Source organism: Leopardus geoffroyi, chromosome B2 (assembly GCF_018350155.1).
Source record: "Leopardus geoffroyi isolate Oge1 chromosome B2, O.geoffroyi_Oge1_pat1.0, whole genome shotgun sequence".
Classification (NCBI taxonomy): domain Eukaryota; kingdom Metazoa; phylum Chordata; class Mammalia; order Carnivora; family Felidae; genus Leopardus; species Leopardus geoffroyi.
In genome coordinates, this window is record NC_059332.1 from 149,062,631 (window position 1) to 149,090,086 (window position 27,456).

Below are 27,456 nucleotides of genomic sequence, written 5' to 3' on the forward strand. Positions count from 1 at the left end.
CCAAGAATCGGACGCTTAACCGACTGAGCCACCAGGCGCCTCACAACTATGCGATTTCTTAAAAAAATACACCACGCACATAATTCCAATCCATTTGAATCACATGGGTTTGTTTGTATCACTCAAAGAAATCTAAAGTTGATACAAATGCCTTAGTCTTGATGTTACCGAAAGGGATTTTATGTAAAATGTCCTTCCAAACAGTAAGGAAGAGTCCAGGAATTAACCCACGTCAAGGGTAATGGATCTCCTTTTGACAAGCACAATAATGGATCGGATTAATTGAACACCACAATGTGCTGGGCTTTAAGAATAAACTATTTCAGGCATCTTTGACTGTGGGGGTCTAGGGGATATTTGGCAAGTGCACGGCAAAGAACTTTGGGGAAGGAAAAACACGGAGTGGGGGAAGGTACGGTGCGTGTAAGTGCGAGGCTTGGAAATGCTGTTGTGTGGGGGGTGTGAGCACAGTTCTGGGGGGGACCAGGCAGTCAAGCTACGATCTGCACGCTTCTGCAGCAGCTAACCACTAGACGGAAGCATCCGCCAGATAAAGAAGCCAGGCCGGAAAGCTAGCTTGAAATTTTAGGGGTGTGTGTGGTGATTTCTCACACTTATTGTTAAGATTTCAAAATCCATGTTAATATCTCTTTTCAAAATCCCCTGGAAACACAGGTGAGGATACAGTGCATAAGGCAGGGGCTGGAGCCAAGGAAAGGTAAAGATTTTCCCCAAGTGGAGAAGACCTAGTAATGAACAGAAGGTACCACCTGACTATGTATATGGCGGCTTGGACGATGGGATTTTAGGGGCAGGCGGCCTCTCAGAATCACCTGGAAATCCCCTGGAGGGAGTGGCCGTTAGCCAAACGGTAGAGGCAGAGTCCACAGGTCCAAAGTCGTAGATGTTGGTAGTTAGAGTTTTATGAAGCTCCCAAGGTTATTCCAATATGCCCTCTGCTCTTAGATCGTGTGCCTTCAGAGAGAGGAAGTGCTCAGTGAACAGCTCTCTTGTTCCCTTTTAGATCTGTCATCTCCTGTAGGTGTGATATATGTATACGTAATGTGCGGAGAATCAGAGCAGAAAGACCAAATAGAATGAGCTGTTACGCTCTTTTAGTCTCTATATACTTGCTCTGATATCTCTATCTCTATCTAGAAAGAGGAATTATTCAGATAACTAAGTTTGAGAGTTTATATAGCTTAGATGACTCTGTGGATGTGTGCTTATTCACCTCAAATATTTATTGAATACCTACGATAAGCTGGACACTATGCAAGGATACTGTAAAGATAAAGGAAAATTGCAATCATCTCTGGCAGCTCTTGGGGCAGCCACAGAGAGCCTGAAAAGTCTCGATAAAACCTAAAAATAGTGGAGAAAATGCTTTAAAAATCCTTTAAATGGTGTAGTTGAGTTCCTTAGTGAGGTCGTAAGTGGGAGTGTGGCTGTCCCGCAGGCCCTGGGGCTCTGGAGCTGGGGGCCGCCCCCGCTGGGACTAATGACCACACAGGAAGTAGACAGACAGGTGCGTGTGGCCTGTGCAAAGCTAGTGGAGGAGGAACAGGGGCCCCTGGGAAGCCAGAACCAGGAGATCCTCAGAGAGCACGTGAACGAGGAGAAAATCAGACCTACAGAAGGAGACAACGGAAAGTGTTCCATGTTGGCCTTGGCTCCCCCGGGGGGGGGGGGGGGCGGGTGAGAATATACGTCTAGCAAGAATCTGTAAGCACTGCCTGCCTGCTTCGGGATTCAGACTTACACGATGATCACAGACCGGACAAGGAGGCTGTTTTAAACCGTTGCCGGGTTGGCAGTAGCATCGAGCATCTGGAAACCCCAATGAATTTCACTAAAAAGCAGGTGTAGTGTTAGCGCGGATGGGGCACAGGGTCTAATACAGTAACCGGGGTCCCGGAGGGACAGGGGCACCGGCGAAAGACAGAAGTTGAGCCTTTGAGAGAGGTGCCAAACCTCAGATGGAGCTCATACAACGACCCTGGGGTACAGTATGTAAGTAATGAAAACATCCACACTCACAAACGTGGCAGAGAAGACGCCATAACCCAAGTCCCCCGATGACAGCCATGTCTTCACCGCAGTCTCCTAGCCCTGACCTTGCACGTTTGAGCACCTTTCATGAGTTCAATGTCAACGCTGCCTACGAGATGCTCAAGAAAACCCAACGAAAGAATGAAACACTAAGAGAAAAGTTCGGCTGAGTAGGGTTCAGCTCTGGGGGGGCCACAAACCATGGTAATATCTGACATTTTTCCACCTCTCCCCAACCAACTTTTACTCCCTTGGAGTGGACACCACCTCTTCGAGAAGGCATGATCGACGGTGTCCATTGCCAGCAATCACTATGCGATTCTGCCTATTGACAAGGATCGACTCTAGGTACCACTAATAAGGAGGGAAAGCTATATTCGGACCGCCCTTTGCACAATTGTTACGGAGACAAAAGCACACTCTTGTTAGTTGTTTCCTGGTGGGCCCGCTGGTGTAACACACACCAGAGCAATGACACGCCCACTTCTTGGTAAAATGCACCTGTCACAGGTGGTTCTGCCATACCGCTGGCTCACCTCGACTTCCCGTCTGGATTGGGAGGGCCACCAAGCCAGTATGAGACCTTGTTTGAGCTGCTAACCCCATCGAGGCACACATCAGGACATACGGATAAACCTGGACCTTCCCTAGGCTCTCTTGTCCTTAACCTCAGTAAATAACAATCTCAGAATCACCTCCCACATCAGAATCTTCCACAGCGAGACTATTTCAGGCAACGAGACTTAGGACTCCCTAGACCTGAGGGCCCAGCTGCTTTTCTCCTCAAGGGACCCAAGAGGCACATGGTTTTTCCCTCCCCTGTCCATCCCCCACACACCTTTCCCGAGCACCGCTCGGTGCCAGATGCTGGCCGCTGTGCCCTGAGAGACAGCGATTGCCACCAACATGGGGCTACATCCCCTTCTGATGGCCACTTCAGACCAGTGTCCCGTGACTTCAGCTGAATGCAATTTAAAGAAGCGTTGAAGCAAAACTGGAGGGGCTCCGCATTGTCCTGATGCAAATGAAAACGTCTCCCGGAGGAGGACGTGCAAACACTGTGTCTCCTTGGTTCCACTGGGTGGCAGCAAACTCTGGAAAGATGTCCCTGGCCACTGAGGACAGGAAGATGGCCGGGAGGCTCAGCAGTGGCATTTGCCTTTTAAGCCGGAAGATCTGTAGATACGCGAGGCAGGCGAGGGGGGTGGCGAGAGTAAACCAGGGGCCCCTGCGAGGCTGCCTTTCGCTCTTTCCCAAGTTCTGAAGCCTCGACTTTTGATTCCGTGGCCCGTGGGGAGACCTCGTGAGAAGTTAATGACCTTTGTCAGCCACCACTTACCTTCCTTGTCTTTACGGCAAAACCATCAAATCCAGTGTGAATGACTGAAGGACGGTCAGTGTGGCTCGAGGGCTGTAACAAAGGTACCTCGGGGGTGGGGTGTCGACAGTGGGGGTGGCGGAAGGGGGACAAGAGTTCCATGGAGCTCTTTGTACCTTCTGCTCAATTCTGCTTGCGCTTAAAACGGCTCTAACATACACAAGTTGTTAACTGTTTTCAAAAGAAACAGTTACAGGTTACTCCTTTTCCTCCAGCCGGGTAGATCCCCCGTCGTACTCCCACGCTTCCCGCGGGTCCCTGGTGCGCACAGAGCCCTCCGGCCATTCACCGAGGAAAGCACCAGCGGCCAACGATGGAACGGGGTCCGAGTGACGAAGTTAAAGAATACGTGGGGTGTGGGTCATCATATAATGGTGTTAGCGCCTTCTAACTCTGATAGCACTCCATCTAAACGTGTCATTATTTTCAAGTCAAGGAAATAAGGGGTCTAATGTGTGCATTTCCGAAGGGATCCCCACCCTGCATGGTACCAGGCAGGTGGGCCAAACATTTCAGGGTCACTCCTCACCCCCTCATCCTAAACTGTCACACCCCCTTTCAAATTTTACAAGAAACCAGAAGCCGCACCCCTCCCCCATCATTTTCTTTCTAATAGACTATCTTTTTAAAATAGCCAAAGCATAAGCATATTGGGAGACTAGGAGCTGAGGCTGAACTTGGTGTTTTCAGACCCTTTTAATGCCTGATAAATAACACGCCATCCATTGTGTTCCATAAAGAGTCATGATGTTCAGTCTCATTTTAAAGATATTTGAAAGGGTTTTTGCAGACAATTTGAAGGCACTTCAAGTTATGGCGGTTCTACATTTAGAGCATTTTTTTCTGTATTTCCTGTATTGGAGAACGTATTCATTCATGCAAATGTAAGTTCATGGTCACAGCGGCAGGCGTGGGTGGATCTGGGGCTCCAAGGTGCCACCAGGACCCAGGTGCTGGCTGCCACTCAGCTCTGTTCCCCACGTGATCGGGCTGGAGGTGGGGCCTTCAGGAGGTGAGGTGATCGGCTCACGAACGCGGGGAGCACCTTTACAAAAAAGACCCCAGCGAGCTCTCCTGCCCTTTCCACCGGGTGAGGACACGGCGAGAAGACGGCCACGTGCAACCCAGAAGAGGCTCCAGGCGGAGCCTGCTGGCACCCTGGACCCGCCAGCCTTCGGAGCTGAGACAAATGAATGGCTGTTGTTCAGGAGCCACTGGGTCTCTGGCGTTCGGTTACAGCCGCTCAAAGGGAGTAAGATGTGTGCTTATTAGCAGCGTCGTGATCAATCCCAGTAGTTACAGAGATTCGGAGAGTGGTTACCGTGGTTCTAGAGAGAGAACCCACCTTGAGCTCCTCTCTCCCTCCTTCCTTCCTTCCTCCTTCCCTCCCTCCCTCTTTCTCTCTCACCTTTTCTCTTTCCTTCCTTCCTTCCTTCCTTCCTTCCTTTCTTCCCGTTCTTCCTTCCTCCCTCCCTTCTCTCCTTCCTTCCTCCTTCCTCCCTTCCTTCCTTCCTCTCTTTCTCTCTCTCCTTTTCTTTCTTTTCTTTCTTTCTCTTTCACATCCTTCCTTCCTCTCTTTTTCACCTTTTCTTTTTCTCTTTCTTTTCTTTCTTTTTCTTTCTTTCTTTCTCTTTCTTTCTTTCCCTTTCTTTCTTTCTTTCCTCTTGTTCTTACTCTTTTTCTTTTTGTTTTAACATGACAAGGGTTTGCAGCGGCCAATATTCACGCACCCAAAGTCCTACACAACACAATTCCCCCTACCAACCTCGCCCCACATGCTCCAGGCATGGAATATCTGGGAAAAAATGTTTGAAGAAGAAAACTAATGGAGGGAAAATGTTTATATATGTTCTGAACAAAGGCTGCTGGCCCTTCCCCCCCTGAAATTCCAATTCCAAGTTCTCGATAATAACTGGAAAGTAATGGGGGGCGGGCGACAGAAGCTGCGGGTGCAGAGGACAAGTGTGGTGCACCGAGCGAGACTGGGTGGTCAGGCCGGGCGGGTAACGGCCACGAGAGGTCCTGCTCCCCAGCCCCCTAGTCCCCCAGTGCTGTCTGACGGGCGAGAGGAAATAGAGAGCCTCTGCTTACAACCTCACCAGCGCTGCTCCCCCCACACCTTTTGTCGTAAAAAGGCCACAGGGAAACTGAGCCCAGATAGTCATGCGAGCCCCTGGTGGCCCTTTGGATGAGAAAATGCTAGCACTTGGTGACTGGCCTTGCTAACCCCTCCCCCACAGCTCAGGGTTCATGTTCCTCTTGGACTCCTGACACTCGCTGCCCCCTGTGGGTCCCAGAGCCCCGTGTTCTGGCTTCTCTGACCCCCGTGGGCAGCCGGACCTGCACCCTGCGCCCGTCACCTCCAGCCACTCCCAGGGCGCGTCCCCAAGCACTGTAACTGTCTTCTTGTCCGACGAGTGTCTGGCCGCATCCTTCTAGGAATAATCCCGGGGAAATGGCCCTGTGTCCACGTCATGTCCAAACTGCTGGCTGTCCCCACCGCAGGGTCTCGGCAGTGACTCTGTCCGAGGGAAGGCTGACTCCGAACTTGAAAATGTTCAGGTGCTGACAAGAGGGACCCCAGAAGGCTGTGTGCACAATCTCTGGTGGTCTCTCGCCTTTTTCGCCTGCACCACGCACGCTCCGGCTTAGAGTCCTCCCTCCTCTGTGTGGCTCTGGAACTGCCTCATTCTATGCCTGTGTCCCCGCTGAGGCTGGAGACTCCTGGAGAGCGGGACGGACAACATGCTAAAGGAGCTGATGCCCGCATCTGTCCTTCATGCTGAGATGATTACAGGGGGACTGCAAGAAGAATGGAGGGTGTTTCCAGTGTCCTTTCCACGCGTTTGGTAACTGTGGTGAGACGAACAAAATCGGGAGGTAACATCCACACGGCTGATTCTAACCGCGCTGTCGTCGCTCCTCAAATTCTGCCAATTGTCCTACTAACATCCATTTTCCGGTTCAGGGTGACATATTACATTTAGTTGTCAGAACTTCTTAGAAAAGCTGACTTTTGGGGGTGCCCATGTGGCTCAGTGGGTTAAGCATCCGACTCTCGATTTTGGCTCAGGTCATGATCTCAAAGTTCAGGAGTTCGAACCCCGCATGAGGCTCCATGCTGACAGTGTGGAGACTGCTTGGGATTCTCTCTCCCTCTCTCTCTCTGCTCTCTGTCACTTTCTCTCCCTCTCTTAAAAAAAAAAAAAGAGCTGATTTTTGACCCACAGGCTCTGTGCTGGGCTCGCTCCTGGTTACACTTTTGCACACGTTCCACATCACTCTCTCCATCTTGTTAGGTGAGCGTCTCTCGTTGCCAACACTTAACTGACGGCTCGAATGAGGCTCAAAGAACCTAAATGACGCCACAGCAGTCCCACGGCAATCAACTGTCACATGGGTGCGTGAGTCCCATCCGTCCATCCCAGGAGCGTGCCCTTCAGTTCATGCTGCCAGATCGCCAGCTTGCCCATCTGTGATCCTTAGTCTCCTCTTCCCAGATGGCCACATGTCAGTCTACTGCAGGGCACCCAGCACAGGCTACATGTGCAGTCAGAGCTCAGGAAAGGTTTTCCGATGGAGCTGAACATTCCAGGCATCACACGGAAGTTCAGTCGGGCTTGGATTGCAGCACAGCTAACACCACGCTCCAGCTTCTAGTTCCAAAACTCACGCTACGTGGGCTTTTCAAATTCGTTTCTCAGCATATGGTCACTTGGTGCTTAGTTGACTCACTGTTGCTTTGGGTTTAACGCTGACGATACAAATTCCTTGTTTGTGGCCTGAGTTGTCTCGTTGCTGATGTACTCATGCACTCACGGCCCTGGTCAACCTCACCTGCCGCTCTTTGGTCTTCTTGTCATGTACTCTAAGGGCCGATGATAATTCTGTGGCACTTCCTGCATGACTGAAGTTTCCAAGAATTCTCTGAGAACAAAGTATGGCTTCAATAAGAGCCGGTTCAATAGGACAGCTGATTTAGGAGCCATGCACCCAAAGTGTATTTGCCAACGGAGGTCAGTCTCTGGAGGAATGTCGCATGTCTCTCCCCGTGACATGTTTAACCAGTTTTACAGCGGTTTGGGGGAAGCCGGAAGAGACGTTTACCAAATCTGCAGACGACAGACTTACGAGATGTAGCTAACATGATAAATGATAGACTTGAACTGCCAAAGGCCTCAACAGGCCAGAACACTTGACTGAAACCCAAGACGAAATGAAACAGAGATGTATGTTAAGGCTTGCTTTTAGGATCCAAAAATCAATTGCATCAGTGCTGGAAAACCGGGATTTACAGGCATTCGTGTGAAAAGGACACAGAGGAGTTTGAGGAAGATCATAAACTCAATAGGGGGCCCAGGGCAGATGCGACTCCGGTGAGAGGGACCCCCACCCTATGCCACGTTCACGGAAGAAAAAGACGCAGAGCAAACTTGGTCGTGGCCCGCCCTGTGCTCAGACTGGCCACACAATAGCTTAAGGATTATGTGCAATTTGGAGGGCCACAATTTAGGATGGAAACGCTGGAAAACACTCATGTATCATTGTTCAAGGTCTCTAGGCTCCCTAAAACTGACATCATAAGAAGAGAAAAGCTTTTAACAGGTTCTCATTAACCGGATGAGTGGCTCAGGGCCCCAGCTCAGTGTCAGAAACCCCAGGGGGGCTTTACAAGTTTCATATGTGGGATGACTGTGATTCTGGTTTGGTGCAGAATCTGGGCGTCTGCCTTTTTAAAAGATTTCCAGGTGTTTCCGATGAACAGCCGGGATTTAGAACCGTTGGCCTAAGGGACAAAGTCTGAACTCCACAGCCCGGCTGTCAGAGAAATACGGGTTTGCCCCCAGACCACTCTCTCTCTGTAACTTCCAAAACCCACTCACTGCGGGTTGAACTGTGTGCCCCCAGAAGAGGTGTTTGACGTCCTGACCTCAAGTACCTGTGAACACCACTTCATTGGGAAATAGGGTCTTGGCAGATATAATAATCAAGTTAAAATGAGGTCATACTCCAGTGCGGGGGCAGTCATGGGGGGGGACGGTCCAATATGGCAGGTGACCCTACAAGAAGAGAAGCGGAGGCACCCACACGCAGAGGGAAGGGGGTCACGTGAAGACAGAGCCTGGCAGGAGGCTGCCGGAAGCCAAGGGGCACCTGGGGCCACCGGAAGCTGGGGGAGGATGTGCGGAAGGCTCCTTCCCTGGAGTTTCAGAGAAAGCAAAGCTCTGCTGACTCTTTGATCTTGGACTTCCAGCCTACAAACCTGGGAGAGAATAAAGTTCGGTGGTTTAAGCCCAGTCGGGGGGGACTCTGGCTACAGCAGCCCCAGGAATCACACAGTCTCCTTATCTGGTCCTCAAGCCACACACCTGAACTCTTCCTGGCCTGGCGCCTGGGGCCTTCCTGCTTCTGGCCTGCGCTCAGCACTCTCTCAGCCTCCCTGTCTCCAAGTGTCTGCATCCTGCCAGCCCTCCACATTCCTGCTCAAGTGCGCTCCTCCCCCCAAGCCCCCTGCATCCCCCAGCCGGACCCAGTGCCTCCTTGCACAAGCACTCGTGTCCTCGGGGCCCTGGCTTTTGGGGGGGGGGTCTCTGCCCCACGGGTACAGCCGGTCCCTGCTGACACAGGCCCACCCTCCTCACTCCTGTTGAACCGGGAGACGCCTGAGGACCGGCTTTGCGCCCATCCTTGTAGCAGCCAAAGCACCTGGTGCCATGCCGTGAACACACGCAAACGAAAAGAGCTAGAGGAACCATCTTGAGAAGTACGAGCATCAGGTGGACAAGAACGTGGGCGTGTTTTTGTGGCTCCGGAACTCGAAAGGGAAGCAGAGAAGCAGAATGAAGCTCCCCACAACTCGGGGTGTCCGGAAAAAGGCCGGACCCTCCGTGTTTGGAAGCCTAACGCAGAAATAGTTGACGTGCAGCCAGGGGCTTCTGGCAGTTGGTTTACAAGCTGGAATTGAGAGGCAGAGTTTCAGAAGGACAACATGAGTTCGGGAGACATTCACGTGTGGGTTGTATTGAAAAACACGTTTTCGAGAGGCGGTGACACCAGCCAGAGAGACGTGGTGTTCGTAGCCAAGAAGAGAGAGGAAAAATCCATCAGCGGCCTGGGCAGGCGGGGCCTCCAGTGTTTGGCGGCGGGAAGGATGGAGAAGGACAAGGGGTGTGCGGGGTGGAGAGACCCCAGAAGGAGAGCGTGGCTCAGCCTCTTCTCGGCCGGGCAGCCCAGCCCTCCACCTGCTGTGCTCCCCCACAGGGCGGCCCGGAAGCCATGCTCACCGGGACCGTTCCCGCCCACGTGGGCTCCAGGCCGCCAGGGACTCTGGTAATTTATGTGCTTATTCCCAGCCTCCAGAAGAATGCCTGACAGAATAGCGATCAACAAGTTTGTGTGCGGCGAACGCGAGCGTGTTGGCTAATTTTTGGAACAATGCTCAATTATGCGCTGCCGGAGTCTAGGTATTTTATCATCGAGAAAGACTTCTGCTGGCGACTTAAAGAAACACCATTGAGATCGCGACCCCCTCCCACGTTTTGACCAGAGAGGACATTTAATGCCAATCAGATCCAAACCACTAGTAGCCTCATTCTTACCTTGTCCACTAAATGTTTATTTTATTTTTTGAGGAGGGGGACAGAGGATGTGAAGCGGGCTCTGTGCTGACAGCAGACGGCCCGATGTGGGGCTCAACCTCACGAACCGCGAGACCACGACCTGAGCCGGAGCCCAAGGATCAACCCAATGAGCCACCCAGGCGCCCTGTCTCCTTGTCCATTAATTCCCTCCACAAGGACTGGTTGAGACTGGCTGTGTCCCAGCTGACGTAAGGCGTGCTGGGGACACATGGGCTAAGCAGAAACAGGCACTTGTGCGTACCTTCGGCAAGCTTCCAGTCTAGCGCCCGGGGAGATTTTTGTAAATATAAAAAAGTCCCTTGATAATTACAAATTCTGACATGTACTATGCAGAAAACGCACAGGGCACTCTAAGGGACAAAATTAGCGTGGAGTCCTTTCTGAACAGGTCACATTTAACCGCAGACCTAAAGCAAGGTACACAGAGGCGTGACACCCACGGACCCGGAGGATGTGCGTGTTGGCCGAGCTCTGCGGCTCATTCCCGGATCTTCAGGAGGTCGTGCCGCTGGCTGAGGCCGGGACTCTGCCCTCTCAGGAGTTTGCTACAAAATCAACCGCAGCCACCTTCTCAGTGTAAAAATAGCATCTTCCTCTGCTTACGGAGTCAGGTTGCTGAGCAACCTGGTTTTTTCCTTTTCCTTTTTGAATCTCCTCGTACACTAATTTTTCATTGGCCCTTTGCGTAGTTAGTCTGGAAGGGCTGATTGGTCGGAGCAATGTGGTAAGTCATGCTGGCAAGAGCTAGGGCGACCGTGACGCCACGGGGGAGGGAAGCAGAACCTGTGCAGGCTCGCTGCTGGAGCCGACGACCCAGGCGGAATCTGGGGGCTTCCTGCCAACCTTATAGGAAAGGCAGAGGCTGAAGGAAACCACAGGAAGGACTTCAAGGACACAAAGGGCATAAGGGTTGCCTTTCTGGTTGTCACTCAAGAGTAAAGACATCTATCTGGCCGATGGGCATCAAGTCTCTCTCTCTCTCTCTCTCTCTCTCTCTTTCTCTCTCTCTCTCTCTCACACACACACACACACACACACACACACACACACACACACTCACCTACCTAACTGGAAAGGACTAGAGACTAAAGGTGAATACCTTTCTTCCAACTCAGAGGGTATTGGATGGTAAGGGAAATAAGGTTATAGGACAAATCAGTGAGAAGATCAGTCTCTCCTTCTCAAACTCCAGTCTTAAGTCCAAACGCCATCACCGGTCCATAAAGCCAAACAATCAGCTTGCCTTTATTCAGTACACTTTCCACGCATACAGTTGGCTATGGGATAACACAGTGATTATCACATAGAGTAAAATATGTGATATTTCCCAGACTAACCCAAATGTTCACAACAGGATCCGACGAAAGTGCTGAGCAAGTTCATGGCTGAAACCAGACTCGGGCCCTCTCTTACTCAGTAGAGAGATTCTGTTGCCGGCCACCCTCACCTCGTGTGGTCAACCACAGAAGCCCAGCATTTTCCACGCTGGCATACATATTGAACTCTCAACCTAATTCTGGATGAGCAGATTTGGATGACTACACAGGGAAACATTCGCCCAAATGGAAGCACCTTCTGCACAGGGCCCGTTTTCAATCGCATCTCCAGCACAGAGCCAAGTAGCCCACACGACAATGATGTTCCCTAAATATCAGTTGAATGAACCATGCGTGCACAAATGAACAGACGGCCACACCAAGCAGCAAAGGATGGGCTTTCTTTCCTCTGTTATTCTCAACTCTGTTCCAGGCATCTCTTCAAACTCAGTCTGCACTTCGTGTAACATGTAACAAAGGGCCTCATCTCTCCTCTGCTGTAAGACGACAGCGTGGCACATCAAGGCGCGCTGGGCCGTTCTGTAGTGGTGGGGGGTGGACGGCAAGGCTCGGGCTGGTGGGGGTAGGAGGCAGGCAGAGCCAGGCCATGCGAGGCCCACAGCTTTGCCGACGAACTTGGACTTTATTCTGTGTGCTTGGGAGCCCCGTGTGTCTCAGCCCCTCGCCGTCTACCCTCCGCCACTACGGAATGGCCTAGCGCTCCCTCAGCAGCCCTTCTGATTTGTGCAGCTGTGTCTTTTTTTATAAGTTTATTTTTTATTTATTTTGAGAGAGAAAGAGGGCGGGGGAGGGGCAGACAGAGAGGGAGAGAGAACCCCAAGCAGGCTGCGCACTGTCAGCACAGCACGAACCGTGAGATCATGAACTGAGCCGAAATCAAGTAGTTTAACCAACTGAGCCACCCAGGCGTCCCTGGGCAGCCGCGTCTTAATTTTCATTGTCTTCTCTGCCTGGAACGCCCTTCTGACATACTCAGCTTTAAGACTCAACTCAGTCTTCCCCCCCTGCCAGGCGGCCTCCCCTCTCTTTTCCACGGCACCCTGAGCAGGCCGTCCTACTTAGACCTCATCCAAGGGCACTGCAATAATCCATTTGTATTCCCACGTCTCTACCATATGGTGTGACGTCTGCCCTAGAGAACAGGCTTTTTTTTTTTTTTTTTTTTAATTTTCTTTTTCGCCACCACTAAGCATAGTCCTGTCACATAAAAGTCCAAAATGTTAGCTGACCTGATAGTCGGTGTTGAGGACCGAATATCTAGAGCTACTTATACATATGCTCCATTGTCAAAGTTGCTTTCCAAACAGTCTGCCTGTTATCAACAATGGATCGCCTTCTTCTTACATCGTTTATGGGAGCTGTAGAAGTGGTGATCAATAACTATTTCCGAATTGAATAACATGAAGACAAGTCTTTTTTGGAGCCTGCATTGACTGTATATACAGATTACACTCTGTCTTAGAAGCTCATGGTCTTTCCAGAATCCGTGTTCAAGGAAGCCCACCCATCTTATCACGTGCCCGTCTTTCTGACCACCGCCCTGGTTTCTCAGAGAGCTACAAAATGGGCACCAGGGCATCTGCCCCTCGGTGGCTGAGTTTATGCAGTGTTTGGATGGTTTCTGAGAAATGAGCATTTTCCTTTGATTTGTGTTTCCGGCTTCAAAGTCTCAAATTATCAGTTGACTAATCGGTTCCCATCTAGACGGAGTGACGGTCTTTGGGATCGTATATATAGGCTGCTCACCCTGAAACATTTTCTGCTTCTTCTCCCTGGATGGATGCCTTGTGAACTCCTATGTCCCTTCACAAAACTGGCTCTGGGTCCCCACATCAGAGAGTGGTTATCTGTGACAGAGCTGGCTAGACGACCACCAGGATTTGTGTTCCCCAACCACAGAAAAGGGTTCTAGAAAGTGGCTTTGCCCGAGGGACGATATTTCCCAGCCTCACTTTGCATCTAGATGTGGCCTCCTGGCTGCCCCTTGACAGGATACAAGCGAAAGAGCCAGGTGTCACCTCTGGACCAAGACTCACAAGCAGATGTGACTGCCACACACTCGTTCTCCTTCCACAGTCTGGACGCACAGAACGCCCGTCTGATGGGCGGCGCCTGGGCCCCTGAGTCTCCGAATGGGGGAAATCTGACCGGACCAGAAACACACATCTCATACCGGCACGTGAAGCAGAACTAAACCTCTATTGTATTCGAGCCTCTTTTTTGCAAACTATCTGTTATGGTGACAAGTGTGACTGTCGCTGATACCTTATCCGATGGAGCAGGGAAGACGCACAGGCCATTCTCGACACTGCTTTCCTAGCGACTGTATGTAATTCGTTACCAAGTCCCGTTGCCGGACTTCCTAGCACAGCTGAGGCAGGGTGAAGGAGCGAACGGGGTGCGTTCCAGCTCCTGTAGAATTCTATAAGGAACAGTCAGGTAAAGAGCTGGAATTTTTGTTCTCATGCATTGAGAGCCCACTGAAGAATATTGATCAATGGAGTTTCACGTGGTTTCTGTTTTTTTCTTTCAGTTTATTTATTTATTTTGAGGCAGGAGGCAGAGGGAGAGGGAGGGAGAGAATCCCAAGCAGGCCCCACACTGTCAGTGCCAAGCCTGATGCGGGGCTCGAACTCATGAGCCACAAGATCACGACCTGAGCCGAAATCAAGAGTCGGACGCTTAACCGACTGAGCCACCCAGGCGGCCCATGTGGTTTCCATTTTTAAAAAAATTGTCTCTGCTCTGACCACACTGCAGGAAGACAAGGAGACAGACACCAGGAGGAAAGCTGATTTGAAGTAGAAGGTGAGCAGGCTGGCAGGCGTGGAGACAGAGACCAGATTGATTTTGAGAGTAAAGGCAACAGCATTTCTTTAAGGTTTGGATGCCATTGGTATAGAAGGGAGAGAGATCAGAGGCGATGGCCAGTTTGGGTCAGAGGTCAGTGCACAAAACTGGAGAGCAAAAAGCAATTAGAGGCCAAAGCAGGAGTTTTCCCTTGGACGTAGGATGTTTGAGATTTCAACGAGACATCGGTGTTGGAGAGGTCCAGAAAACTGCTGTATACCACAGTCTGGTGCTCACCGATAATATGAAAGGCAGAGGTCAAACTCTGGAAATCACTTTTGTAGAGACGGTATTTAAAACCATTATCTTGGATGAGATCGCCTGGGGAGAAAGTGTGGCCACAGACGAGGGCTGGGTTCCCCAACGCGGAGCAAACAGAGAGGTTGGATGGAGAACACTAGGAAAGAGGGGCAAACAGGAGGGGAGATGTCACAGGGCCCAAAAGAAGGGGACTTTTCAAGGAGGAGGAAGTGGGCGCTATGTTGAGCTGCTGTTGAGGAATTGAGAAGAGAAGTGACCCCTGGGTCTGGAAGACAGAGACACTAGGGAGCTTTCGCTGGGTGTAGAGACAGAAGGCCGTGGACACAATCTGAGGCTGAGGATGCAGGGATGGAGATGTCTGCTTCCAAGGGGAGCAGAGAAGCAGGGCAGCTACTGGAGAGGATTGCGGGATTTCGGAGGGTCGGTTTGTGAAAGACGAAAAACACAAGAGCAATGCTTCATGTGGAGGCAAATGATCAAGTACAGAAGACAATTGGTGGCACAGGGGAAAGTAACTGTGAGACAAAATCCTTGACCCAAGAGAAGGGACAGGCTCCTGAGCCCCAGTGGAGGGGCAGGGGGATCTCATCTGTCGTAACAGAAGAGGACGGAGGGCCCCCTCTGGGTATGGATTGTGCAAGTTGGCAAAAAGACCAGGAAGTCTCTGTGATGAATTCTGTTCTATTACTGCAATAATCAACAAGGGGAGGTCATTGGCCAAGAGTAAGGAAAACTTCCAGAATTAACCGGTAATTGAAACAAATACCTAATTCTTTAGACTACAACATATAACGATTTACTTTTTCAAAATAAAATCGCACTCAGAATTTTCCCCATTTACAGTACGATTTTAGCCCCCGGTTCCCGGAGAATCTCTTTAGGGCACCGCTCCCACGTTTCAAGTTTCCTTGGATGGCAAGAGCCTCCCGGGTGGGAATTAGGGTTCCGGGCAAAGCCGCCACTCTATCTCCATAAAAAGCCTTGTCCTGACAATTCCGTGGAACGTTGACACGATGGAACACACACTCTCAGAGTTGGCTCAGTCCAATCTGGAAGCCGTGGAAGGAGCCGCATCCGTTCGGGGGAACCTGAATGTCGCCGCTGGTTCCGAAAGCCTGGTCTTTGCAGGACACGCAGTCCCTGGGCCCTCCGGTGAGTGCAGTGCCAGAGAGAGAAAGGAAGGGCATGGGGAAGATGCCTTTCAGTGATTCCAGAGTTTGAATTATCCTGCCAGTAGGTCTTGAGTTGACGATGGGCGAGAGCCGGGTGGGAAATTTTCCAAAGCTACGTCAGCTGCTGCCCGTGAGACATGGACAGCTTCGGGCAAATGGGAAACGAGATAGAAAATGGGTCCCTGGCTGTGTGTATTATGGCTGCAGGATAAAAGTCAACCGAAGCAACGGCCTGATGCTTTACAGAGGTCTGGGAGCCACATTCAAAAGACGTTTCTAACTGGCCACCTCCTTGCTCCCGGGGGAAACTGGTACAGGCTGGCCCACGAGGCCACAGACTGCTTTCCTGAGCTCACACAAGGCTCGGAAGGTGCGGGCATCAGCCCCGGGAGCTGTGTGGCTCCCCTGCTAATGCGAAGACCTCGCCTGGGAAGGACGGCAAAGCCCAAGACTGCCCACCGGCCTGGCCGGTAAGCCACCCAGGGTTAATGGGAAGGGGCCAAGCGGGAACCTGGAGCTGCCCACCCCCCACCACCATGGCATCTCTGAGAGAGACGTCCCGATGCTCTCGAAAGTGCTAGTGGGCAGAGGCCCTCCTCCTCAGGGGTGTCCCCTCCCTCTGCCCCCTACTCTGTGTGCCCCCTCCCCCGGACAGCCCTGGAGGTCTGCCCTGCCCTGCCCCAGGGGAACAATCCAGAAGGGATGGCTTCTCCAGATCTCCTCTCAGCCCCGGGGTTTGTCCCCCCACTGTGACTGCTCTTGGCATCCCTCGGGCTCATGCCTGGGGACCCCACGTGGGAAGGATGCAAGATGAAGAGTCAGGACCGCTAAATCTGCACATTCTAGCAACTGTGGTCACCTGGGGCGGATTCGAATATGGGGTTCTAGACACAGAGGAGGGGGACGGAGACCTTGCCGTGATTATCGTCTCCCCGTCGATCATAGTAACCCAGCTGATGGGGCGGAGCCCGGAGCCAGACGGCCCGCCCTTCCCGGCAGCGCCCTGCGCACGCGCAGTCTGAACTTGGCCGGGTAGTTCAACGTTTGGGGTCTCCCTTCCGGCAAAGCGGGCCTGAGACCCCCAGGGCTGTCTTCACAGCTGGCTGTGAGGGGCAGAGGCCTTCCCGCGGTGCCCGGCGCACGGGAAGCGCCCAGAAAGTAGGCGGTTAGCAGCACAATAACGGTGAAGAGAACTATGGCTCTGCCCCTGCCTCTCCGGAATAACGGCTTCAATCCAACCTGCCTGGTCCAGCTGCACGACCCCGGGAGGCCCCTCGTGCCTGCGCTGTGTGACCTCGGGCCTGTCATTACGGCTTCCCCGGTGATCCCTCCTCTGGTCATCTTGCCTCCTCCGTGTCACCTGTCTCCTCCATGTCTCCTCCGTGTCACCTGCCTCCTCCGTGTCACCTGCCTCTTCCGTGTCTCCTCCGTGTCACCTGCCTCCTCCGTGTCTCCTCCATGTCACCTGTCTCCTCCGTGTCACCTGCCTCCTCCGTGTCTCCTCCGTGTCACCTGCCTCCTCCGTGTCACCTGTCTCCTCCGTGTCTCCTCCGTGTCACCTGCCTCCTCCGTGTCTCCTCCGTGTCACCTGCCTCCTCCGTGTCACCTGTGTCACCTGCCTCCTCCGTGTCACCTGTCTCCTCCGTGTCTCCTCCGTGTCACCTGCCTCCTCCGTGTCTCCTCCGTGTCACCTGCCTCCTCCGTGTCACCTGCCTCCTTCGTGTCTCCTCCGTGTCACCTGCCTCCTCCGTGTCTCCTCCGTGTCACCTGCCTCCTCCGTGTCACCTGTCTCCTCCGTGTCTCCTCCGTGTCACCTGCCTCCTCCGTGTCTCCTCCGTGTCACCTGCCTCCTCTGTGTCACCTCTGTGTCACCTGCCTCCTCTGTGTCACCTGTCTCCTCCGTGTCTCCTCCGTGTCACCTGCCTCCTCCGTGTCTCCTCCGTGTCACCTGCCTCCTCTGTGTCACCTGCCTCCTCTGTGTCACCTGTCTCCTCCGTGTCACCTGCCTCCTCCGTGTCTCCTCCGTGTCACCTGCCTCCTCCGTGTCACCTGCCTCCTTCGTGTCTCCTCCGTGTCACCTGCCTCCTCCGTGTCTCCTCCGTGTCACCTGCCTCCTCTGTGTCACCTGTCTCCTCCGTGTCTCCTCCGTGTCACCTGCCTCCTCCGTGTCTCCTCCGTGTCACCTGCCTCCTCTGTGTCACCTGACTCCTCCGTGTCTCCTCCGTGTCACCTGCCTCCTCCGTGTCTCCTCCGTGTCACCTGCCTCCTCCGTGTCTCCTCCGTGTCACCTGCCTCCTCCGTGTCTCCTCCGTGTCACCTGCCTCCTCTGTGTCTCCTCCGTGTCACCGCCTCCTGGTCACATCCCCACTCACTCTCCACACCACCCACCGCCTGCTCCTGGTTGGTTGTCCCAGACATGTCGGGGCTTCACTCCAGTCCCTGCAGTCCAGCCTGCTGTAGTCACCACGACCACTGCCCGCACCACCTTTCACTCGCCCCCGTGTCACCTCTGCCCTACTCCCTGCTTCTCCCTTGGCCCTGCCTCGAGGCCATCCTGTGACCCTGCTTCTCCACCACACTGTCCCCACAGCTCCCCCGCCGGCCCTCTGGCTTCCTGTGCCCTCCACGCTCTCCCCTCCCACCCCTCCTTTGCAAGGCTGCATGCCAGAGATGGGCAGTGGCACCCGGCGGCCAGCAGCGGTGAGCGGGGCTCAGCACGTTGCCTGCATGCCCGGTCAGGGTCGCGTACCCCCCTGCCACGTCTCCTCTGTGTGCTCCCCCTTTTCCCAATCTCCTTCCTGCTGCCCCCCCACCAGACCTTCAAACGGGGGGGGGGGGGCGCCTCCCAGCCTCTTTCCTTTCCTGTCTACACCCCCTCCCCATCCCATGACATCAAACAACAACAGTACGGGTGACCCTACGTCATAGTTCAGGCCGAGCCGCAGACACAGACATCCCCCGGCAGGCCCTGCTGTGTTCACCTGCTCCCCAAAATCCCTTCTCCAGGCTTCCTGTCCCCGGGAACCCTTTCTCCTCGCTGCTCAGGACTTTGATCTTGGAGCCCTCTGACGCATGCCTCTCTCACACCCCTTGCAGCCCCCAGCACATCCTGCTGCCTTTAGCTTTTCATAGACCCAGCATCCAACCCCTTCTCCTGCATCTACAGTGCTCTGATGGAAGCCCCACCCCTCACACGGATGGCCCCAAGAGGTCCCCTGCTTTGGGCCCTTGTCACTCTGCTGTCCCGTGGCACAGCATTCCGCTCAAACCCTGACCGGCTTCCCAGTTTGCTCTGTATCAAGCCCAGGGTCTTAGGACGGCCCCCGGAGGCCCCCAGGCTCCTGTGCGACAACACTGCCTTCACTCACCTCTCCTCCCTGCCATGTTCCTCAACGGGGTGTCACAGGGCTTGCTCCTGCGTGGCCCGACTCTGGACTCTTGTCCCCACCCCCCTTCCTTCCGCACCTCCTTTCCCTGCCTTATTTTTTCTTAGCACTTCCCACTGCTTTAAAAATGTATTTTTCTTGCTTATTTTCTCTTTTCTCCACTATAGTTCAAGCCCCGGGCAGGGGTTTTACTCTAGTGTTTTCTTTGCTTTGTCCTCAATGTCTTCAGGGGAGTCTGGCATGAATTAGATGCTCAACCAAGACATGCCAAGTGAATGATGAGATGTGATAAGACAGAACCATCCTCTCTTGGACTGGGGGGCGTGGAGACACAGCCAGTGTGGCGGCAGGGGAGGCTCTGGAAAGTGCTGAAGCCTCAGTGCGCAAGACACTGGCGACAAGGCTGGTGAGCTGGCCGAGCTGGCCGGAGGCGCAGGAAGCCGGAACCGGGGCGCGCTGAGCCGCAGGGCAAGTTTACATTCAGATCTCCCCGACGAACAGATGGAAATGTTTTGATTGCTCATCAGATAGTCAAACTGCATCTAAACAAAGTGCTGACAAATTTGCTAAGTACAGTGCTTTCTGTTCAGAAGAGTCACAAGGCATCTGACACACACAGTGAGCACCGGCTTAGACGCAATACTGCCACTGTAAAAACTATATTTGAAAGTTTCTTTTAATAACATCTTGAGGGTGCGTTGTGGTTTTTTGTTTTTTTTTTTTGGAAGTCTAATTTGGTTCTGCAAAGGGGATGAAGCTTTGGTTCCTAGCACAATGAATTTGCTTCCTCAATTTCTTTGTTCCCTTATACTAGAGGATCCTATAACGGTACTGGAGCTAAAGACTGTAAAAAAATATATATATATTTTCTAAATGATGTGAATAAAATCTAACAGAAATTAGTTTAAAGCCACAGAGGGCGCCTGGGTGGCGCAGTCGGTTAAGCGTCCGACTTCAGCCAGGTCACGATCTCGCGGTCCGTGAGTTCGAGCCCCACGTCGGGCTCTGGGCTGATGGCTCAGAGCCTGGAGCCTGTTTCCGATTCTGTGTCTCCCTCTCTCTCTGCCCCTCCCCCGTTCATGCTCTGTCTCTCTCTGTCCCAAAAATAAATAAACGTTGGAAAAAAAAAAAAAAAGCCACAGAGAAAGAGTGCAGGTTTTGGAATCAGAGCTGGACTTGAATTGCTGATCAGTCACCGTCGCTATTCTGAGCCTTGGTTTCACCATCTGAAAAATGGGAGCCTTGTAGGGCTTTGGATTAGAACGGCTGTAATTATAGTAGCTCTAAGGGCACTCAGCACATAGTTCAAGCTCCGAAGTGACTAACAATCTATGTCTTTTCAGTTAAAAAAACGACAGCAAAACGGACCAATCGTGACATTTTGAAAGCACTGTTAGGATCACGGTGCTTTTAGAGCTCAATCTTACAACTTCTAACAACCCATTATGTTATGTATGGCATCTGCATAAGCCATCAACAAACCTTCCCCCCAAACTGTGCTTCTGGTGAAAAACCCATCAGTGTTTTTGGTGAAAACACATCTACCTCTTGATGGAGAACAACAAATATATCTGCCCTGTTCCCTGAACACTTTCAGGAGAGCACAGCTCCCAACATGACATCCGAAGACCCGGTCACACAACTCCATCCGTTTCTTAGCACTCCATACTGAAATTTTTTTTTTCCTAAAAAGAACTTTAAAACCAAAGAATTCCCCGAAATAAATGATCTTGTTCTACAGACAGGGAGTCGATGGCCAACTCCCATCTGGTCGTAGAGACAAGATGCGCCATGGTCGCCAGGCTTCTAATCCCTTACTGTCAGTGACCCTATGGCCGGGTAAAAGGCAGACAAATGAACCTTGGAAAAGCGAGACGCAAGCCACTAGCCTCCTTTCGAATGAGGCCTTTTCACCTTCAGTCCCCTGACATGTGTGTTTCTGTATCCCAGTCGTTCCCCATATGTGGCTCACCCCCTGGGTGCAGAACACGGTCACTGGGTCCGTGACACTCGTCTCTCCCTCCACATCTACACAACCCAGAAGGGACGACACACCCGGAGAACGCGTAACACCAGACGGGCATGGTGACTGTGATGTGAGCGGGATAAGGCCGGTGCTTGGAGAGCCCGGGACAGGAGAGCTCATTCTCAAGGGGCCGTGACCGGGGCCTTCAAGGGACAAGGCGGTGCGTGTTTTCTCTCTGGGGGGAGGGGCATGTCCTTATACTTGCAAATGGTTCACCACTGCATCTTCCGGTGGGTGCGAAGATTCTAGATATACGCTTACAGTCGATCCTCATTAGTCACGGATTCCATACTCGTGAATTTGCCTACTTGCTAAAATTTATTTGTAAACCTCGAATCAGCACTTGCAAGTGTTTCTGCTCGTTTCCCAACACGTGCAGAGAAACGAAAACTGTGAGCTTCTTTATGGACGTGTCCCCAAGGAGGCCGAACGGGGCAACGCTTTGCCTTCTTGTTTGAGCTCTCATACCCTAAACAAGTGTCCTCATGTGGTCTACTTAGTGCCACATTCTCTACATTTTTAGGCTGTATGTGTGGGGTGTGCTGGAGCGCTCGCTGTCTAGCGCCTTATAGAGAAAACACATGTGTTAGATAAGCTTTGTTCAGGCATGAGCTAACTTGCCGTTGGCCATGAGTTCAATGTTACTGAATCAACACTATATAGTAAGTAACGTGTTTTGGTGGCACCTGGGGGGCTCAGTTGGTTAAGCGTCTGACTTCAGCTTAGGTCACGATCTTGCAGTTCATGGGTTCGAGCCCCATGTCGGGCTCTGTGCTGACAGCTCAGAGTCTGGGGCCCGCTTCGGATTCTGTGTCTCCCCCTCTCTCTGCCGCTCCCCCGCTCATGCTCTGTCTCTGTCTCTCTCAAAAATAAAATAAACATTAAAATGTTTTGAAAAAGTAAGGTGTTTTTAATCAGAAACACACATAAAATAAGGTTTTACATTTATCAGCGGACAAAACTGTGAAGAGAGGTTTGCGGGAAACTAACCCTGTATTTCTGCTAGGAGCCATGGCCCAGCGTTTGCCAGTTTGGTGTTTGTGTGACTTTATGTGTGTTTACAAATGTATGTATTGACATTCACACACATATATGTGCGACTATGTCAGCATGCGGGGGGGGGATATGACATAGGGCTGAGGTCATGGTTTCATGAGACAACGCTGTCCTGATTCAATATCACTTATAGTGTGAAACCAACATTCTCAGGAGATGGAAAATGTGAGGGCAGAGAATCACATTAAGAGTCTGTGTGTAAAACACTCGTCCGTGGCCAAAGTTCAACACAAGACTCCAACGAGATGTGACATGTGAGATGTCTGTGCTCTTCACCTTGCGAGGAGATTTTATATCTTTCTTATAACTCTGACTTCACTAGGCCCATGAGAGTCTCGCACACGAGGGCTTCCTTCAGTGCAGCTAGATGGTAATACTTCTCCAAGAAATGTCAATATTCTAAATGTTTTCAGTTTCACAAATGTGTCTCCAAATAGTTTGTATTAGTAAACTTTAAGTGCTAACTTTTTAAACAAACCCACCCTCTGTGTACACGCCCCTACTGGCTTGCTGTACAGAAAAAGGAGGCTTTTCCAACTGTCAACATTTTGAAGCACAGTTATCAGACAGATCTGAGGTTCCCATAGCAACATGTTCCATCGCCTAGGTGATAGCGATCTTACGACGTCATCAGTGAGCTACACTAACTCGGAAAACAAGCGGACGTTTCCTCCTGGGTGTCCCCACATCTCCATCTGCCTCCGAGGCTTAGAGGGCAGACGTCCCGGGCCCAGCGTCATGGAGAGTCTTCAGGCCATTTCATAAACTGAATTCCAGGATTTCGCTGCTATGGCATCTTTCATTCTCAAGAGGTTCGCAGCACTCACCAAGTTGCCCCTGCAGATTTCTCCCGGCTGCAGAGCACAGGTCAAAACGGAGACACGGCAGCTCGGGGGGAAATGGGCAACAGCTGTGCACAAGCATAGAGGGAGGGGGCGAAATGGAAAGTGTCCGGTGATATCGCCAACGCAGGCGGCAGGAGCCACTCTGGAAAAAGGCGAGGAGAAGCAGGAGCCACATGACACGCTCTCCCCCTCAAGCCACGGGACAGCCCACATGTAGAAAGGCACACCCACCTCTGTTCCATTCTGTCACTATCTCCAGTGTGCGAGCGCGTGGGGGAAGGTATCAGAGACGGGACAAATGGGCAGAAGCGAGTTATGTGAGTGTCGGCTGTCTTGACGTACATCAAAGACCTAAAGTTTGGCCTTGGGAAGGGGGTTCCGTGCTGCTCTCTGCTGTATCGCAGTGATGATTTGTTTGAAGGCAGATGTGGTTCAGGATGTGTCGAGAGCAAAAGCAAAATGAGAGAACGGAACGTCACTCAACTGGTCTCCAGGCACGGAAGCACTCTCCTAATGCCTATTTTGCTTCCAAAATAATCAAATATCATTTAGGCGCTTGGTAATTAACCCAAAGGGGGCTTTTAACAAACAGCATGGAGTTCTAACTTGAAAATGCACAATTACAGAGTGTGTCCAAACCAATTTCCTTTTGCAACAGGAAAATATGTCATCTAACTGCCTGTTAGAAGTGCTTGTATTCAGCTAGAAGCTCAGATGGAAGCCTGGCCAATCCGGTGCCCAAATACAGGTACATGCTGAGGCTGAGGGAGAGGACAAAACAGGGCCTCTCCTCCCACACTGTAATAATTTTTTAAAAAATTAACCAGCAGCTTTAAAAATTATATAATAATAAAATGAGAAATAATTTGAGAATAAGACAAGAAAATACAATGAAATCCCAAAATTTGATTCAGACCATACATTCCATGAGAAGGCTAGAATGCATAGTGAGAAATCCCAGAGGGTTGGGGCGCCTGAGTGGCTCAGGGGTTAAGCGTCTGACTTCGGCTCAGGTCATGATCTCACAGTTCGTGGGTTTGACCTCTGTGTCGGGCTCTGTGCTGACAGCCAGGGAGTATGGATCCTGCTTCGGATTCTGTGTCTCCCTCTCTCTCTGCCCCTCCCCATGCATGCTCTGTCTCTGTCTCTGTCTCTCTCTCTCTCTCTCAAAAATGGATAAACATTAAAAAAAATTTTTTTAATAAAAAATAAAATAAAAAAAGAGATCCCAGAGGGCTGAGGTCAGAGGGGGGGCCTTTCCACACCTGCCATCACTTGTCACGGTTCAGCCCACGTTTTCTCTACACCGGAGAAGCAGCCGCACAATAGGACGGGGAAGAACCGCCTAGTTCAGAGCCCTCCTTTCTCTTCCCAGCTTTCTGATTCGGGTGACCTGGCCGGCCCTACAAGCTGCTGTGCATAAACACCCGCTGTGGCATTGGTACCGTGGTCTGATGAGCTCTCCCCTTTGCTTTCCTAAAAGCTAAGATGACGGCTACCAGCCTAGATCACGGCCATGTGCATACTTCAAAGCTTCTTCTGCTTTCCCGTTCCTTTCAACGCACCCCTCGGTGTGCTCAAACACGGGGGTGCAAAGACGGGTGCATCATTGCCATTTTGATGATCACTCTTTTTAAATCCTATTTTTGGTCGGCCTTCTGAAACAAATCAAAGCCTGAGATAACCCTGGCATTAAAATATATGAATCCACCAGAGAAAGGTGTTTTGATACAAAGGTATTCCTAAAAATGCTTAATCCAGCCCTATCGTTAGGTCCGCACGCCGGTCTCTAAATTAAGATGCAAACAGCAACAATCCATGAGTAATGACTTTTGCATGAGGTGGCTATGCTGACATTGCCATGGAAATATTAATTTCAGAATGTATAATGATTCCGCTTTAAATATGCTAAGCAAAACTGTCGTCAGCTATTGTCGGACCTAATGCCAGTTCTGAATTTGTGGTCTGATGACGCAAACATGTTTCTGCGAGATCGGCCTGTGTCAAAAAGGTAAGACGTCTGTCAGCGTCATGAGACTCGTGACCTAATTCCAAGTTTGATTTCCACGTGTTCTTTTCTGCCCAAACTGGGTCAGTGAGTACTCAGATTCAAACCAGGAACGTAAGGTCGAGCCTTATTGCCGGCTACAGCTGACGTGACCACACAGCAGCCCAAGCTAATGACAAAGGAGAAAAGAAAACACGCCTTTCCTTCCACCACCTGTCTGTCCCCCTCATGCCAGATTCACAGGCATATACCGAACTTTCAGGTACAGCAAACGTCCTGTTGCAAGGCTCTGAGTTAAGAGACGGTAAACACAAAACAAAAAACTGACTTCTTTTGGTCTTCAGCAATTACCAACACTTCTGCCTGTTTTGTAGCTGTCAAACAACTGGAATTTTCACTCGCTCTGTGGGATGTGGACCAACCATGCTGTCATTATAGTACATTAAAACACGAATGTCCTGGGGCGCCTGGGTGGCGCAGTCGGTTAAGCGTCCGACTTCAGCCAGGTCACGATCTCACGGCCCTGCGTCGGGCTCTGGGCTGATGGCTCAGAGCCTGGAGCCTGCTTCCGATTCTGTGTCTCCCTCTCTCTCTGCCCCTCCCCCGTTCATGCTCTGTCTCTCTCTGTCCCAAAAATAAATAAACGTTGAAAAAAAAAAAAAATGAAAAAAAAAAAAAAACAAAAAACACGAATGTCCTGTTGTTGTTTTTTTAATTTTTTTTTTTTTTTTTTTTTTTTTTTTTGAGACAGAGAGAGACAGAGCATGAGCAGGGGAGAGGCAGAGAGAGAGGGAGACAGAATCTGAAGCAGGCTCCAGGCTCTGAGCTGTCAGCACAGAGCCCGACGTGGGATAGAACCCACAAACCGTGAGATCATGACCTGAGCCAAAGTTGGACACTTAACCAACTGAGCCACCCAGGCGCCCCACGAATGTCCTCTGTTAAACGACACTGCCCAGTTCTGTCTCTACCACGTGGGGGATCTTCAAACAGTCACCTCTCTTGTTCAAGTTATGTGTTGATGGTATATTCTCAGTTACAGGCAACAGAAGATCTGGTGAAAAAGAGTTCAAAAAGCTGGGATTTGGTATTTCACATAAGAAGCCTGGGGGATGGGTGGTTCCAAGGTCGGTAACTCAACAGCTCACAGCTCAATCAGGGCCCCTGGTTGGCTTTGCTGAAATGCCTTTGGACTTCCTTCATGGTTTCAAGACAGTGACACTAAGTCCCAGCACTGCGCTCAGCCCAGGAAGGAAAAGGGTCATGCTCGCACCCCAAATACGCATTTTTTCCCAGCAGCTGTCTCCTGACTCAGAGCCTGGGGCTGGGGTGCAGGGCACATGCTGGGCTTTCGCTAACCCACCACAGGCTTAGATCCGTCCCAGGACACATGGAGGTGAAGACAAGGGCACAGCTGGGATCCTGCCAGCGACACAGAAGCACAGAGAAAGACTGGCTGTGAACGTGCCCGCCAATCCCGCACAAAGGAGATGGTGAGTGTCCCAAGTCAGGTCAGGCAGATCGAGGAATAAGGGCTTGGCCTCCACAAGAGTCCATCTATGAGCCATACAAAGGGCAGATCAACTAAAGAAAAGAAACAGAGAAGAGCCAGAAAGATGTTCTTTCGGCGGGGCACGTAGGGAGCTGGAGCAGGGCAAGTGCAGGTGCAGCCAGTGCCCCCGGCAAGCCTCCCTCCCTCCCAGGCCTTGCTGCCATCAGACCCCCCAAACCACCTTCAGAACCCCCCTTTTGACCCCTCACACCGCCATCAGACCCCCACACACCGCCATCAGACTCCCAACACCACCATCAGACCCCCCCACACCACCATCAGACCCCACACACCGCCATCAGACCCCTCACACTGCCATCAGACCGCCACACACCGCCATCAGACCCCCCCACACCACCATCAGACCCCTCACACCGCCATCAGACCCCTCACACTGCCATCAGACCACCACACACCGCCATCAGACCCCCCATACTCCCATCACACACCCCCGCACCGCGATCAGACCCCCGCACACCGCCATCAGACCCCACAAACCGCCATCAGACCCCACACACCGCCATCAGACCCCCCACACACCGCCATCAGACCCCCACACACCGCCATCAGACCCCCCCCACACCGCCATCAGACCCCCACACACCGCCATCAGACCCCCACACACCGCCACCAGACCCCCCCCACACCGCCACCAGACCCCCCACACACCGCCATCAGACCCCCACACACCGCCATCAGACCCCCCCACACCGCCATCAGACCCCCACACACCGCCATCAGACTCCCAACACCACCATCAGACCCCCCCACACTGCCATCAGACTCCCAACACCACCATCAGACCCCCCCACACCGCCATCAGACCCCCCCACACCGCCATCAGACCCCCCACACACCGCCATCACACACCCCCACACCGCGATCACACACC

The 27,456-nt window shown here is 51.9% G+C and overlaps 1 protein-coding gene and 1 long non-coding RNA gene across 3 annotated transcripts in view; both read right to left on the reverse strand.

Annotated features, from left to right (window-relative positions):
• Nucleotides 1-27,456, reverse strand: part of PDE10A (phosphodiesterase 10A) — a 618,961-nt gene that overhangs the window by 528,173 nt on the left and 63,332 nt on the right. The gene's annotated exons all lie outside the window — the stretch shown is intronic.
• Nucleotides 21,998-23,974, reverse strand: LOC123609281. Its single transcript, XR_006717713.1, has 2 exons — nucleotides 23,236-23,974; nucleotides 21,998-23,146 (listed from the first exon to the last, which is right to left on the reverse strand). It is a non-coding gene; the product is annotated as an uncharacterized LOC123609281 (long non-coding RNA).